Genomic DNA, 15,793 nt, shown 5'->3' with positions numbered 1-15,793 from the left:
ATGCAAACTCAAAATATCCAGGCGCCGGGGTCGGAGTCAAACCCACGACCTCTTGCATGGCAGGCGAGGGAGATAACGTCTCTCTGGCACGCGACCGAGGGGGTAGTGTGGCCAGAACTATGCGTCTTCTCCGGTGACGTTGTTGCACACGGTGACAGATGATTATTTAAGGGCCGAGTCATTCCAGGGGAGGCCCAGGACGGGTTCGAATACCATGCGCCCGCGAATGTCCATGACCGGGAATTGAACCGGGCGCTGTAATGTATTCAAGTGCATCTCTTTGATGTGTTTTCAGGTTGTGCCGCTTTGCTCTCTTCGACACGGTTCGCTCCACAGATACAACTCGAAACACGCGCAGGAGTAGAACGGTTATAAAGTTGGGTACGAGGCTATAGTAAACCATTCGTATTTTTGTTACCGACCATTTCGATATTTTAATGCGGGCCAACGTAGACGTAACCAAACAGTAAAGCTGGCCTTGCCATGCTCTCACGATAATGGTGTGGGACTCATTTCTCATTGGATGCCTTGAGTCAGCAGTGGAAATTCCACATCACATGGTAAGAAGCAGTTTTATTCATGCAAACAACCACTCCCGACTTCTCACCGAGTGCTGCAGCCTCAGCAGGCGGTGGTGCTAACTTTATCACCTCCGCAGGACGTTAATCTGCCAAGCCCACACCCTGACCGGGATTTGAACTTATGAACCCTCACAGCTTGGGAGAGCACTGCTCTGCCAACTAAACTATGGAAGTGTATCCTAGAGCTTGTAGACGTTGGATTGTTTGGATTATACGACTGGAGAGAAAAAGGCTTTTGAGTGAGCATGTGCATGTGACTCTGCTCTGTCGTAAATTATGAATAATTTCAGAATAATGTCATCCACATGGGCTAGAAGATGGTAGCAGCACTGGACCGTGAGGGATGGCGATGGTATGATGAGGCCTTCATCCAGCAGTGGATAGACAACGGCTGATGACGATAACGACTGAGGTGGAGCGGCTGTGAATTTGTTAGCGCGTTGATCTACGAGCCCGACAACTTGAGTTCCATTCCTGCTCGTGGCTAACATCAGTGACGAGTGATTTCACCACCTCGTATTGACCGGCGTGGTGAAGTATAGTCACCCCCCCCCCGCCCCCCACCACGAACACAAGGCGTAGGGGAGGCATCGTGTCTCTTTTGACGAAGGGTCGTAAGTCGTAATAAATAATGATCCATCCACATGCCAGCTCGTGGAGTATTTCCATCATGTATCTCAACACATTGGGGATGTCAGTGCGTGGTGAGGATGTCACCGGATGGTCAGATAAACCCCAGCAGGGCACCCAGATCATAAAACACTCTCGCAGTCACATCGCCTTGAAGCCAGACCCCACACAGCACTAAGAAGGTTCATGCGCTCCCATCAGTCAATAGATACACGCACGTAGATCTGTTCCTCTCTCAATAAGTATTTCGCAATAAGCAAAGTTGGTCGCTTGGATAATTTGTTGCAAAATCTATTTTTTCCTGTTTAGTCGGTCATGCCGTGATGTGGCACTGTATTTTTTTTCGTATTAAAGTTAAAGGTTTTTTTTCTCTTGCAATGTCAAGGATTCAGTTTGATGCCTTACGTCTATAATTGCCACTGGTGCGCAATTCCTTTTTGTTTGCTCTCGTATCGCTTAGTCACCCGGGCTGGTCTCCGTTAAATAAAAAAAACTAGACTTGCCATCTCAATGGCCACTCCCACGCCGTTCATATATATATATTTTAATTATGAATGGACGCATTAATAACTAGAAAACAACAACAAAAAGCGTATAAGCAACAGAAAGAGACGATGTCGGCAGAGACAGCCGTAACAGGGTTCCACATATCCTCATCAGCCAGCCGGCCTGTGACTGAGAGCAGCGCCGTGAGGATGGTCGCGAGGGGGTGGTGGTGGTGGTGGGGGTGGTGGTGGTGGTGGGGTAGTGGTGGGGGTGGTGGTGGTGGTGGGGGTAGTGGTGGGGGTGGTGGTGGTGGTGGTGGGGGTGGTGGTGGTGGGGGTAGTGGTGGGGGTGGTGGGGGTGGTGGTGGTGGTGGTGGGGGTGGTGGTGGTGGTGGGGGTAGTGGTGGGGGTGGTGGTGGTGGGGGTGGTGGTGGTGGGGGTGGTGGTGGTGGTGGGGGTGGTGGTGGTGATTTGGGGGGGTGGTGGTGGTGGGGGTAGTGGTGGTGGTGGTGGGGGTGGTGGTGGGGGTGGTGGTGGTGGTGGGGGTGGTGGTGGGGGTGGGGGTGGTGGTGGGGGTGGTGGTGGTGGGGGTGGTGGTGGTGGTGGTGGGGGTGGTGATGGTGGTGGTGGGGGTGGTGGTGGTGGGGGTGGTGGTTGTGGTGGTGGTGGGGGTGGTGGGGATAGTGGTGGTGGTGGGGGTGGTGGTGGTGGTGGGGGTGGTGGTGGTGGTGGGGGTGGTGGTGGTGATTTGGGGGGGTGGTGGTGGTGGGGGTAGTGGTAGTGGTGGTGGTGGGGGTGGTGGTGGTGGGGGTGGTGATGGTGGGGGGGGGTGGTGGTGGATGGGAGACAGAGCGAGTCAAACGCGAGGTGGTGCTGCCATGGGCGAGTCGCCGTGGTACTGCAACATTGCGGCCCTGCAAGTGCGAGAGACGGGAAGTATCGATCGGGATTTTGGGGCGCTGTGATGCAAAATTTCTGCGATTGTTTAAGATAAACTATTTTAAAAAATCTTTTTTTTATTTTACCAGGTAAGGCCCATTTAGCTATATAATAGCTCTTTTTCAGAAGCGACCTGGCCACAAATGATAGCCCTACGAAGTGGAAATGTATAGCAGCCGAAAACTCGAAACACGCGTTTCTAAATGTGGAGGGGAAAAACCGGAGGACCCGGAGAAAAATCCACGCGACCACGGGGAAAACACGCAAACTCCACATCGATGTATATTTTACGAACAGACATACTTCATGTCTGAATATCATATATTTTGTACACGTGGACGGTTTTATTAATTATAGGTAATCATTTAACTATTTGTTGTGATCTCCGGGCGGCAACGTGCAACGATAGGGTGGCACAAGTTGGTGTATGTGCCAGTGTTTAATTTTATAAATCTTAACAGCGTTTAACTGTTAAAGTGGTTAACATTTGCTTTTAACGACAACACTGAAATACCAAATTGCATTAGTCCAGCCACACCAAATTGAAATGGACATTGTTACCAATCACTGCCGTGTCACTTGCCTTGATATTTACATTTTTAAAGTGTTTTATTGAATGAAAATATAAATATATACCCTTGATTAGAAGACGCGAGCATATTTGATATCGTGGATTATTGTTTTAAAGTACAATAATTCAATATCCACCCAACCACTCATTGTTTCCAGGTGCAGAGCCAAAACTTTGAAGTGACCTCTAACATCCCAGTGGTTCTTATAGATTCTGCAACACAACGACACATGCTGAGCTGGCATCACGAAGAACAAACTCGATGTCTGGGTGTGTATTGATCATCATCGTTACAATAGTTACACTTACTGACGATGCTGTTGATAATGCTGTAGATGATGTTCATGATGATGATTATGCTGCTGCTGCTACTGCTGATGATGATGCTGATGATGATAATGACGATGCTGTTGATAATGCTGCTGATGATGTTCATGATGCTGATGATACTGATGATGATGATGATGATGCTGACGATGATGCGGATAATGCTGATAGCGGCGATAATACTGATGATGAGGGTGATAGCGATGATAATGATATATGTGAAACACTTTCCCGGAATGCCCATAGGATTTTAGGCTACAATGAGCTGGCATCATGATTAGTCATGATCCATGCGCTGCTGGATGAAGCTGCTGCTGCTGCTGTATCTTGTGGTCTTGCGATGCAACAGCGCGTCATCGAGCTCCTAATGTGCTATTTTACTACGGTGTGGTGTTGTCTTGGTGTGGTCTGGGACTGCTTTGTTGTTGTTGTTGTTTTTGCTGTCTTGCCTAAGCGCGCGTGCGTGCGTGTGTGCACGCGCGCTCGCAGAAAACGTCCGCATGGACACGATGGGCAAGTGAATCAAGCGACGTTCTCATTGTAGCACTCGCTCGCAAACGTGGATGGATGCGTTACATGCGAGCGTCGTGCAACTTTGCACGACGCCGAGTTCGATTAGCCCGGCCGCGGCTACCGTCAGTGGCGAGCGGCGCGCGACCAATGGACCAGCGCGGTGAAGTATGGACCAACGACCCCGACCAACCCCCCCCCCACCCGCCCCGCCATAAACAACACCGCCCCGAGGTGAGGATTTCATCCAGCAGCGGATTGACAAAAAGGGGACGCGAATTCATGAAAGTGATAGCGAACATGCAGAGTCGCCATCAATCGACGCATCGTTACACGCCGCCTGTCCCTCCCGTCCGTCACCGCTAAAGCATCAACATAACGCAGCAGTTGACGCAGGGCACAGTTGGCATTGGCTCAAAGGACGCGTGCTTACAACGTCTTCTTGACATGCAACATTGACAAGAAGGCAACTAAACTATGAAAGGAGACGCCGAGTGGCACTGCGGTCGAACTCAACTCACGCCCCAAGTTTACGACCCATCAACATTAAGGCCCCTTGTTTAATTTAACTTTCCACCTCCCTCCTGACCCTCCTGACCCCCCCCCCCCTCACCACCAGGCCAGCAGCAGCAGCTGTTTGAAGAGACGTTGTCTCGTTCACTCCGTCTTGGACTATTTGTCCGCTGCCATGTCGACTCATTCGCGTTGTGTGCTCGGGAGTCTACGTTGGGTCTTTGTTTTCGTTTGTGCCCGAGCCGCGAGCCAACGTTATTTACACAAGCAGGTGTTCGAATACCTCATCATCATCATCATCAGCCGTGGTCAATCCACTGCGGGACGCCGTCACTGACGATTTTCATCTCCCTCACCTGCACCGGCACACGGATCGAACTTACTGCTCCACACTTGGGATTACTCCCGCCCCACCGACCTTCACACACTCTCCCCTCGCCACCTCTACTGCGGGATGTTAACTACCTCGCCTGCTATGCAGGAGGTCGTGTGTTCCATTCCGACCCTGGTGCCTGTTGTATATTTTGAGCTTTGCATGTCTCTCTCTCCCCGTGGTCGCGTGGATTTTTCTCCGTGTCCCTCCCGTTTTCCCCCTCCACATTTAGAAACAACATCACGCGTTCAGGGTATTTGGCTACTTGCGATAAATGTCCGCATCATAAGAAGCCAATTCGTCGAGCTACCATTTGTGGCCAGGTCGCGTCTTTAAAAAAAAGTGCCATATAACTCAGTGGGCCTTTCCTGGTAAAAAAAAAAAAATAGTTAACTTTAGTTTAGTTCTTAGCAACGAGCCCCATCCAAAACTTTTCTCGACAATCAAAACGAACGCCTTTAACCTGCGATCGCACATGCTCTCTAACCCACCCGCGCGTTCCTCTCTCTGTCCCGCTATAATTCCAAGATTAACACTTGTCAAGATTGTTTTTCTCTCCCGTCTTTGTCCTCGGTCAGTCTAACACGTAGGAGGCTTTCGCGGGCAATGGTATCCATAATAGAGGTTTTTTTTGGGTTAGATCGCGTAAATATAAATGTGTCGTTAAACCCGCCACAACCAGTTCACCAATCTGGCTGTCGCCTGATGGTGCTCATTGTAATTGCCGGCAGAACGTCGTACTCGAATTGTAAATGTTGTGGGTTTACTCTCCAACACACCGGTGTCCTGTACTAGTAACTAACTGGCATGTTTTGTTTATGTGACAAACCTTACTAATGGGCTGTGTCGGGTGGTGGTGGGTTTAACGACACATTTTTTTTTACGTGCTCCAACCCAAACACCTCTATTATGGATTTTGTCCTCGGTGTATATATATGTGCTGCATGTTGAACTTTTATCGCGCCATACGTTGCCAACCGTGCTAATCTGATGTGCGGGCGAATGACAACAAACTAAGCACAGAAAGCAGTTCTAAATAAATGAGTTTTCAATTCAGATTTAAGAGTGCGTAGCTCAGGTGAGATCATGATACGGGAAGGAAGAGCGTTCCAGATGGCCACAGAAGCGCATCTGGAAGCACGCGATGCGGTTAACCGTCTTTGTTCGACGGTCAGCAATAAGCTGCGAGGATTACCGGAGTTCGCGTGATGATGGTTCACGAACCTTGACAAAAAGTACCGTGTAATGAGCAGGATCTGTTTCTGGGCCACATGTCAAATTGGGTGCTCGGATTCGTTAGCAGTTGATAATAATAATAATGTTGTTGAGAATGTGTTCTGTGTGAGCCACAGCTGCTATACTGGTGCCCCCACACATCATGGAGCCGCTGTATTTAATGACATTTTGATTTAATTTAGGCCGTAGCCATTCTGCCCAAAAAAAATTTAACCATCCACTTATAGACCAATTTATGCAAGTTTAAAGAGAAAAAAAGTACTGTTAGGTTAATTAAATTTGAGGCAAAAGTGGAAAATTGTTGAATAAATACGATGAATAGGGGGTGGAGTGGTGGCGCAGTGGTGAACATGCTGTGCTATGAACGCGGGAGGCCTCGAGTTCAATTCCCAGCCACCGCTAACACGAGCGGCGGGTGATATCTGAACAGGTCCTGGGCCCTACCCCTTCAACATGTAATAAACAGCAATGGTAAAGTATCGTAAAACAACTCCCATTGCTAACATAGCGTGTGTGGGGCGAGGTGGGGGGCGGGAGCGTGGGGGGGCTTGCTTTCATCCAGCGGTGCTTCGGCAAAGGGATAAACGAAAGCCAAGGAATGGAACGCAACTGAGAGGGGGGACCCCACCAGGGGAGATGGAGCGAGAAAATCCGTTCATGTGTAAGGGCCGACGTGGATCGTTACATCGCAAGATCGAGAGAGGTGGTGGCGGCGGCTTATGGAGGCCTTCGTACAGCAGTGGATTGGCCATAGCCCATGATGATGATGAAATGACATTGTCGTTGTCTGTAAATCACAGCAAATCACATGGTGGAGGGGGGGGGGGAGAGATTTTTTCCGTTTTCTCATAATAAAAACCTGGATAATTAATCCTTAATCAGGAAGAAACTAATTAAGGTCGCCTTCCTGCGTCCTCGTTTAGACAAACGTCACATTCGAAGTAAATGTGGCGCCCATTCTTGAACCGTGAGAGTTTACTTTGATGATGCCTTGAATAAAGGTGTCAGTTTTGTACCAGTTTAAAAGGGTTAAAACCTACTACTATATTTTGCCACTGGTAAAAGAGATCTCATAGTGTAAATGCTTACCCCGAGCTCTCAATACTCTGATATTGCACTGTGTTTGAGTTGTACGCCTTCTGGTGTCATCTGGTCCAACACCAATGGAGACTAGGCTCTAAAGAAAGCTGTCTCGAGTGTGAACCAATCAACTTCAAGGACAGTGCATATCATTATCATCATGATCAGAGTTGCTTCTTTTTGTTTGCTTTTTTGACTACTTGTGTTGTGGTTATTGCAAACATGATGCTGCCTTGAATAAAGGTGTCAGTTTTGTACCAGTTTAAAAGGGTAAAAACCTACTACTATAGTTTACTTTTACTTTTTCCGTAACGGAGCTCACGACGGACGCAGACGCCAGGGCCACGAGGCGGGCACGGCCTCACTCTCTGCCACGACCTCGGCACCGAAAGAAAAATAATGGACAAAAAATATTTCTTGTTATAGATCGGTTTTAGTTTGTGTCTGGACCGAGACACAAACTAAAATAAAAACCCAAAAGGAACTTAAAAAAGAACCCCCCCCCCCCCCCCACACACACACGTTTATGCCTCTCACACACACCCCGACCACCACTCCCACCTACTTGAACATTATCATAGCCTGCTTGCGCAGTCCAATTTTACAAGGGGGGGGGGGGGTGGGGGGGTGGTGGGGAGGGAGGTTTTACCAGGTGCAGGAATTTGTCGTGTCAATAAACGCTAACTGCCCGGTTTTATTCCTGCCCCAAAACCACCTTCCTGTAGGGGAACTGCTTGGCACACCGCTGGCTTGCCCCATTGTGCCCCAAGTTCTCACACCGCCGCTGACAAAGAGCGCAACGCTCATCCGAACCCGCTCTCCTTTCCCCTCCTCGCATCAAACGGCCGCCCTTCTGGCCAGGGGCCTTTGCTCTTTATTGTTATTATTGTGGGGGGGGGGGTAGGGGGGTGGTTGTTATTTTTTACTAAAAGGGCTTTAGTGCGCCCACCTTGCTGGCATTGTTTGGTGTATTGTCAATAAGGCTGTTTCGCATATAAACCGCGATTTCACACTCAACGGCCAAATGGTGGGTTTGAAGCTCTTTGAAGATGTAGGTGGGGATTGGGAGAGAGGCGTGTGTGCGTGTGTGCGTGTGTGCAAAGCACCGGGCTATTCAAGCCACCTGACATCATTACACCGTAGTCATCAAAAGGAGAGACTGGACAACAGATTTGGTCAATGCACGTCTGGACGGAGCCGGACGCTGCGAGACGTGAGCCACATTCGAAAGCGCTTCATGAAGAGCCCCCCGCAATCTGTCGACTTGGAACATCGTTATACGAAAAATAAAACAAAATATGAAGAGACCCCACCCCGCCACCACACCTCACTCGACTCTCCACACCGCTGTGCCACGTGCGATTTTGAAGGGAGATAGTTGTCGTCGTTGTGAACGCCACTGCGTCGTGAGGTTACAGAATCTGAGGGCGAAGTTGCTGCCAGAACGTTTGTCCGTGCCAATGGCCAACAGGGCAAAATGTCGTCGTACATTGTTGAAACAAAAAAAACCTTAATGATGTGGCGTTCATATTAACAGCACACATTTTTTTCATGGAATATTGTTACGCACATATAGCAACTTGCCCGAGAAAGACACAACGTGGTGCACAAATGTGGGTCCTTTTTATTAAGACAATTTTTTCAAATCGCATGACGAATGTCATATACGTTGCTTGTGATGAAATGCACCTTCACCGAAACTTGATACGGTATCAACTTAATGGCACGTGAAGGATGACTTCAAAAATCGTGACTCTACATTGGTAACACAACGAAAACATCATTACCAACGTAGACTCGACGATATTGAACCGACTGGAACATTGCAAGGTATTTTAATTGTACTAAACTAATTATATTATTCACATGGACCGTGCGATGGAAACAATGCCAAGATTAATAAATCGAGCAATTAGGCAACACCACTGGTTGTCAAAAAACCTACACATTGTGTAACTCAATTGACCAGGCACCTGTACAAACTGGGATTCTTTCTCACTGCAACGTTTAACAACCCAAGGCAAGACACTGTGAACCTGGTCACCCGAGTTCAATTCCCAGATCGTGGCTAAACATCAGCGGTGACTGTGATCTAAACTGGTCCCGGATCCCCTCCCTTCATCAACCCGCACTGACCAGCGTGGTGAAGTATGGTGAAACAAACCCCAAGACCAAAAGATAGTGAGAGGCCTTCATCCAGCAGTGGATTGACAGTGCTTAATAATAATAATAAATGCAGCATCGCGTAACAGGAAACAGTCGCACTGAACTATATATCGATGTATCGATTAAAATCGATGACCATGCTCACAACAAATGGTACTAAATAATTCGAATGATAATTTATTAATTGAATGTTTGCCGTTTCTGCAAATTATATGCAAACGACGCTGTAATGTCAACGATACATAATCTAAATAAATAGAAGCAGTACAAACGAGGGAAAAAAATCTGTTCGAGTAAAATCAAGACCCCCCTCCCCCATCGCCCGAATCGTGACAATTCAGAGAAACACTGCGGGAAGGAAGGGTAGTGGTGGTGGTGGTCCTTCAAATCGATAGATGCCCCAAAAACAATAATATTCACAACGACGTGGACTCGTGGCCAATTATAGCAGCTGTCAAACCCTACAGCTCGCGGGGCTCCCAAGTGACCACATGGCCAATTTCCAACTTTACCACGCTTATTAAATTGTCTGAAATTTGCTTGAGTATACATGGCAGAGACGCTAACATTTAATCATAATAAAAATTCAGCCTGGGTGGCCCATCGCTAGTTTACACTCATCATTATCAATCATCACCACCAATCACCATTTTGACAGTATATTTATCCACTCCTGCATGATATTCCTCCGCCCTACAAAAGACAACGATCCCCCGTATTGCCTGTAACTGACTGTAGGGGCAAGTGCTGTTAGCGAGCACCTATGAAGGCAGGAACGGCACACGAGGGGTGGGTGGCCAGCACCACGCCCGGCTGCCTTTGTCTCCCCAGTGGCGATGTTTACACACCACACCAAGTACTCATTTGAGGCTGAGTCGTCCTCGGGGAGGCCCAGGACCGGTTCAGATAATCGTCACTAATTTTGGCCGTGAACGGAAATCGAACTCGGGCGGCCAGGTTCGTAGCGGAGCGCGCTAACCGCTCCACCACCGCTCCCCTACAACGACCCCGACACACACGCACAGGTTTGCGCGCACCCAGGGCCCCGTCACGGCGTATTTACTCCAGCAGCGCCCGGCCAAGTGGGTCGTCGCTCTCTATCGCTTCCGACAATTGGGAGCAACATCCTGAGCACGAGACGGGGTGCCCGCTCGGGCAGACCGTCGGCAAAAAGGAGAGGGGTGGGGGTGGGGGCGGAGGTGGGGGCGGGGGTGGGGATGGGTTTGGGGGTGGGGGCGCCCTTCGGGACGATGGCGCGAGCGTGATGACCGGGGCACGGTGACCTGCACCTGACCCCTCCCGCCTCACCCCCTCCCCACACTCCCCACACTCCCCCCTTCCCTCCACTCACCACAACCACCGCCACCGCCCTTCCCCTCTCGCAAATCTGTTGCAGGGTCAGACCCCGAGCGTGACCCCAGCACGTTCCTTTTCTCAGCGCCTTTTGTTGCGATTACGGAAACAACGTATTGTGCATGACGCCACGGCGGAGAGGAAAAGGCGGGGGGCATTTATTTGTTTTATTTTTTTGTATTTTAAAGGGAGGTGGGTGGGTAAGTACATAAATAATTATACAAGCGTTTTTATTTGTTTTCGCCGGCCTTCCCCCGTGCTGGTCCTCCAGTAACTGCAGGACAAACATTGGTTTTGGGGAAAGGAATTTCTCGGAGGTTTGGCAACCGCCAGTCTCCCGGTTGACATGCCAGTGACCTTCCTGCTCGCTTTGTCAAGGTAGTGCCTTGACCCTCTGTTTTATATTTGTTAGCGTGACAAAAAAAACTGGTGGTCGCAGAATTGTTCCCGTTTGTACTTTCTGCTCGTTATGAATTAATATATTAGTCTGCAATACAACAACAGCAGCAAAACTTTCCACATTTATTCAAGACAAAAATAAGTAAATCAAGTATTAGAATTGTAGCCAGTTGGTACACAAGGACAAACTTTAAAACTTATAAAAAATTTACAATGCCTTGAGAACACAGTCGGCAAATGTTTTGGGCATTAGTCCTTGATAGCCGTGGACTAGCAGGCAGCGTTATTATTTTTGTTAACAATTTAGGAATGTTACCACTCAATTTTCTTTATTCCGATGGTTACTCAGTTTCATGAGAAAAAAAACCATTCGGAAGGCTCGCAGAGCACTGCCCCCCCTAACCCCCCCCCCCCCCCCGTGAACGAACGGTCTGCAGAAGAAGATACCGCAGAACTGCTTCTGAAATCTCAAGCGACCGATTATCCGCACCTGGGGGGGGGGGGGTGGCATTTTCCCACCCCCATCTCCTCCAGAAAATATTAATCACATGGCAAAGCTCACATTGATTCGGAACAAGGAAAATCATTGGTGATCGGGCCTGAGGCCACCAATGCGAGGAACACGGTTTTCATTGTCGAGGTGGTTGTCCGGAATTGAACCCAAGGGTCTCAGCAGCAGTGCCAGCTCAGAGCTTTGATCTCCGACTCATGCGGCTGGCCGCGCGTTATTGCCGAACGTACCGAATTACGGCGGGCTCCGTGGTGCTGCACACAGCTCATTTGCCACGTGGCCACATTCTGATCCAATGGGTGGGTGAGCTTCGGTGCAATTAAGCGATGCGTTACCTGAACGTAAATGAATTGAGCGCAGTCATTATACAATTTCAATTTGATCATGACGCAGGGCATTATTCGCTATGTGGATGTACAACAGTTAACAAAGCTATTTTATGCAAACAACACGTTTACCTTTGCTTTACTTTTACCGTATGGGTTACCAAAAGCAACCTGCCACATAGACACGAACAAAACAGCCCCTTGTCGAAGCAGCACTGGATGAAGGTCTCCCCAATTGTGCTGGTCAGTGCGGGTTGGTGAAGGGCAGGGGGTGCTGGTGGTACCATGGCCAGGAATTGAACGATTGAATTGGACCATCTTCTTGCTTTTCGATTTAAAGCTTTCGTGACTGCAGGGATTCATCTTCTTGGTTCTTTCGGTAAAGTCACGTAGAAGGGAAGTAATCAAATAATACAAATAAAACATAATAAAATAATTCTCACGAATTATTTTGGCCGAAACGTCGTGAGAATTATTTTATTATGTTTTATAATAAAAAAAGATTTTCTTGGTTCTTTCGGTAAAGTCACGTAGAAGGGAAATAATAAAATAATAATAAAAAACCATTATAAAATTATGATGCTGTCTTTCTGAGAGACCTGTTCTTCACCTGAGGACGGCTGCTTGAGTTGTGGCTGAAACGTCGTGATAATTATTTTATTATGTTTTATTTTTATTATTTCCCTTCTATGTGACTTTACCGAAAGAACCGAGAAGATGAATCCCTGCAGTCACGAAAGCTTTAAATCGAAAAAAAAGATTGAATTGGAATCGCCAGGTTCATAATCCAGCGCACGCGGCCCACGATGTTGGCGAGTGATTCAGTCCTCTTCTTGCGTCTGGCTGATACGGACGCAGAGTGACAATGTCACATTGAGGTGGTCAAGCCAGATAACCGCGTCCGGAGTAACGGAGTTGTAACGCTGCGATGTCTCCGTCGTATTTGTGCATCGGGGCATTGCGTTGTTTTATATTGTGTGGTCTGTTTAATACATCAGTAAGGGCCAGTGACGTGATATACAGAACCCTGCTTGGACAGGTAACCCGGCCCATTTTGTCGTGTACAAAATTTAAGAGTTTTTTTTTAACCGCGGGCGGGAATCGAACTAATCAGATCATTGGGTCCATTGCAACGACGTGATAATCATTGTCAGCCCTCAAGCACCACTGTCTGTCTGGTCGAGACTTTTAGTTTTACAGCTCAGCTAAGAGCTAAAATCTTCATCCAGCGGTAGGAGTCGCGGTGGCGAGATGTTAACTACCTCGCCTGGTATACAGGAGGTCGTGGGGTTCGATTCCGACCCCGACGCCTGCATATGTGCAGTTTGCGTGTTCTCGCTCTCTCCCCGTGGTCACGTGGATTTTTCTCCGAGTCCTCACGGCGAGTGTACTAAACAAAAAAAACTTCCGAACTCAAAATGAAAAACCTCAAGCTGATCCCAAAACCGCCAACTGCCAACTGTCTGCGTGTCGGGCGGTCGACATCTCAAACAAAGAGCGGCAGAGCGTGGCAGACAGAACTCCGCGCGTGGATGACAAGGTCACCGTGTGGATACAGGAGGCATATTGCCAAGGTGAATTTCAGTTTAAAAAAAAACACAAATAATTTTTTTTATTGCGTTTTCCTCGCAACACTGGCATATCCGAACAGTTCATGAAACAACATGTCCATGAAGATCAATGGTAGGCCAGCTACTACTTTTATTTCATGCAATATAGAGATATATGTAACGGGAAAACACACGCACACACAACTGAAACAATGAAAGCTCGCAAGCCATCGCTGCGACACACAAACCCATCATCCGGTGGTTGCTAAACTACTGGTACTCACTGGCACGTGACCAATCTGCTCATCTCGTAGGTTGCCACCACAGGTGGCGTCACTTTGATGATTTTAATTTCACGCTGGGGCCAATGACAATGAATCGTGAGATAGCCATTTAAAATAGGTGGGGTTATCCACGTAATCTCGTATTGGCCGTGTAAGTAAATCTTTCCGCGGGGAAAAACTTTTGCTACATGATATGCTTTTTAACCTGAACTACAACAGCACAATATGATAATTGTTTTTTTACCCTTTTATCTGGCAACAAAAGGGTAAAAAAACAATTATGATATTTTGCTACTGGCAAATGAGGTTCCAATGGCACAATAGCACAGTGCGGGATTATTTTACGCATTTGTTTTTAGTTACTCGAGTGCATTTAATGATTTTTTTAAACCCAATCATACATTTCATTGGACAGGTATTTCCATCAGAAAGGCGCGACAGACGTGGTAACACACGCGCCCACTTCGCTGCGAGGACTCGCTACAAATGGGGCGCACACGCACACACGGGAGTGGCAACGGAGGCAATGTCGAGTCTCACCGCCGTCTCAGAGCCCCCCCCCTGCCCCCCGGGGCTTGTAAACAGAGAGCCCCCCACCACCACCACCACGGCCCGGGCTTAACATCATAAGGCTCGCATAGTTCACCTTACGCCGGGCTCTGCGGTGATTAAGGGCGACCCCGCACGCTGCCGCATAATAATCCCAGGGATTTCCTCGGACACAGACACCCAACTATTGTTGACGAGCGAACGCCTTCAACGTTCTTGCCTTGCCGCGGGGGACTTCGGTGCCTGTCGCGAGCGGCTGCTCAGACGCGGCGTCCGAATGCTGTCCACCCGGGGGGGTAGGAGAAGCGAAGGCGGTCGACTGATTGGAGGTGGACACCGTGAAGGTTGACACACGATAATGGATCACCCGTGCACGTGTACCCGAACGGGCAGTTTTGCTAAACGCGTGGTGGCCTGGGCCACAGATCAATTGGTGGTGGGGTAGGAAAACCACCGTTCGCTTACAAAGACAAAGATCACCCGTATAGCCTTAATAGACTGTAGGGGCAAGTGCTGTTAGCGAGCACCTATGAAGGCCAGCACGGCACACGAAGCTGTGGGTGGCCAACACCACGCCCGGTCGCCTTCGTCTCCCTAGTGGCGATGTTTACGCATCGCACCGGGGACTCATTTGAGGCCGAGTCGACCTAGGAGAGGCCCGACACCGGTTCAGATAATCGTCACCGGTGTTGGTCGTGAGCGGGAATCGAACCCGGGTCGCCGGGTTCGTAGCAGAGCGCTAACCGCTACACGACCGCTCCCCACATAGGCAGACTGCGTCACTGTCAAAAAAAAAATGCCACGGCTTCCCACTAGACGGGGCAGTAGGGGCACATGTCATTATAATTTATATTCTTTGGGTCTTTCGGTAAAGTCACGGAGATTGGTTCAAAGAAAATAACAAAAAACAATAAAAATAAAAACAATAAAATAACAAAACACAATAAATTGTTGTTGTTTTTTGTTATTTTCATTGAACCAATGTACGTGACTTTATCTTCTTGGTTCTTTTGGTAAAGTCACGTAGAAGGGAAATAATAAAATAATAATGTGGCCGAAACGTCGTGAGAATTATTTTATTATGTTTTAGTTTTTATTATTTTATTATTTCCCTTCTACGTGACTTTACCGAAAGAACCAAGAAGATGAATCCCTGCAGTCACGAAATCTTTACGTGACTTTATTTATTGTTTGTTATTTTTATTGTTTGTTGTTATTCTCTTTGAACGTGACTTTACCGAAAGACCCAAAGAATACGAATTTCTGCAGTCACGAACGCTTCAAGTCGAGAATGATAATTTCCTTGAAAAGGGGTGAAAGTTCAGAGGAGAGATCTCGAGTGGGCAACCCGTCAAGAGGAGCAAGAGAAGCCTTGAATCGAGGAAGCAAAACGATCCGTGAATATTTCCA

Source organism: Lethenteron reissneri, chromosome 22, assembly GCF_015708825.2.
Source record: "Lethenteron reissneri isolate LAM-NWPU_2019-01 chromosome 22, ASM1570882v1, whole genome shotgun sequence".
In the NCBI taxonomy this organism is placed as follows: Eukaryota; Metazoa; Chordata; class Hyperoartia; order Petromyzontiformes; family Petromyzontidae; genus Lethenteron; species Lethenteron reissneri.
This window is presented reverse-complemented; position numbering follows the sequence as displayed.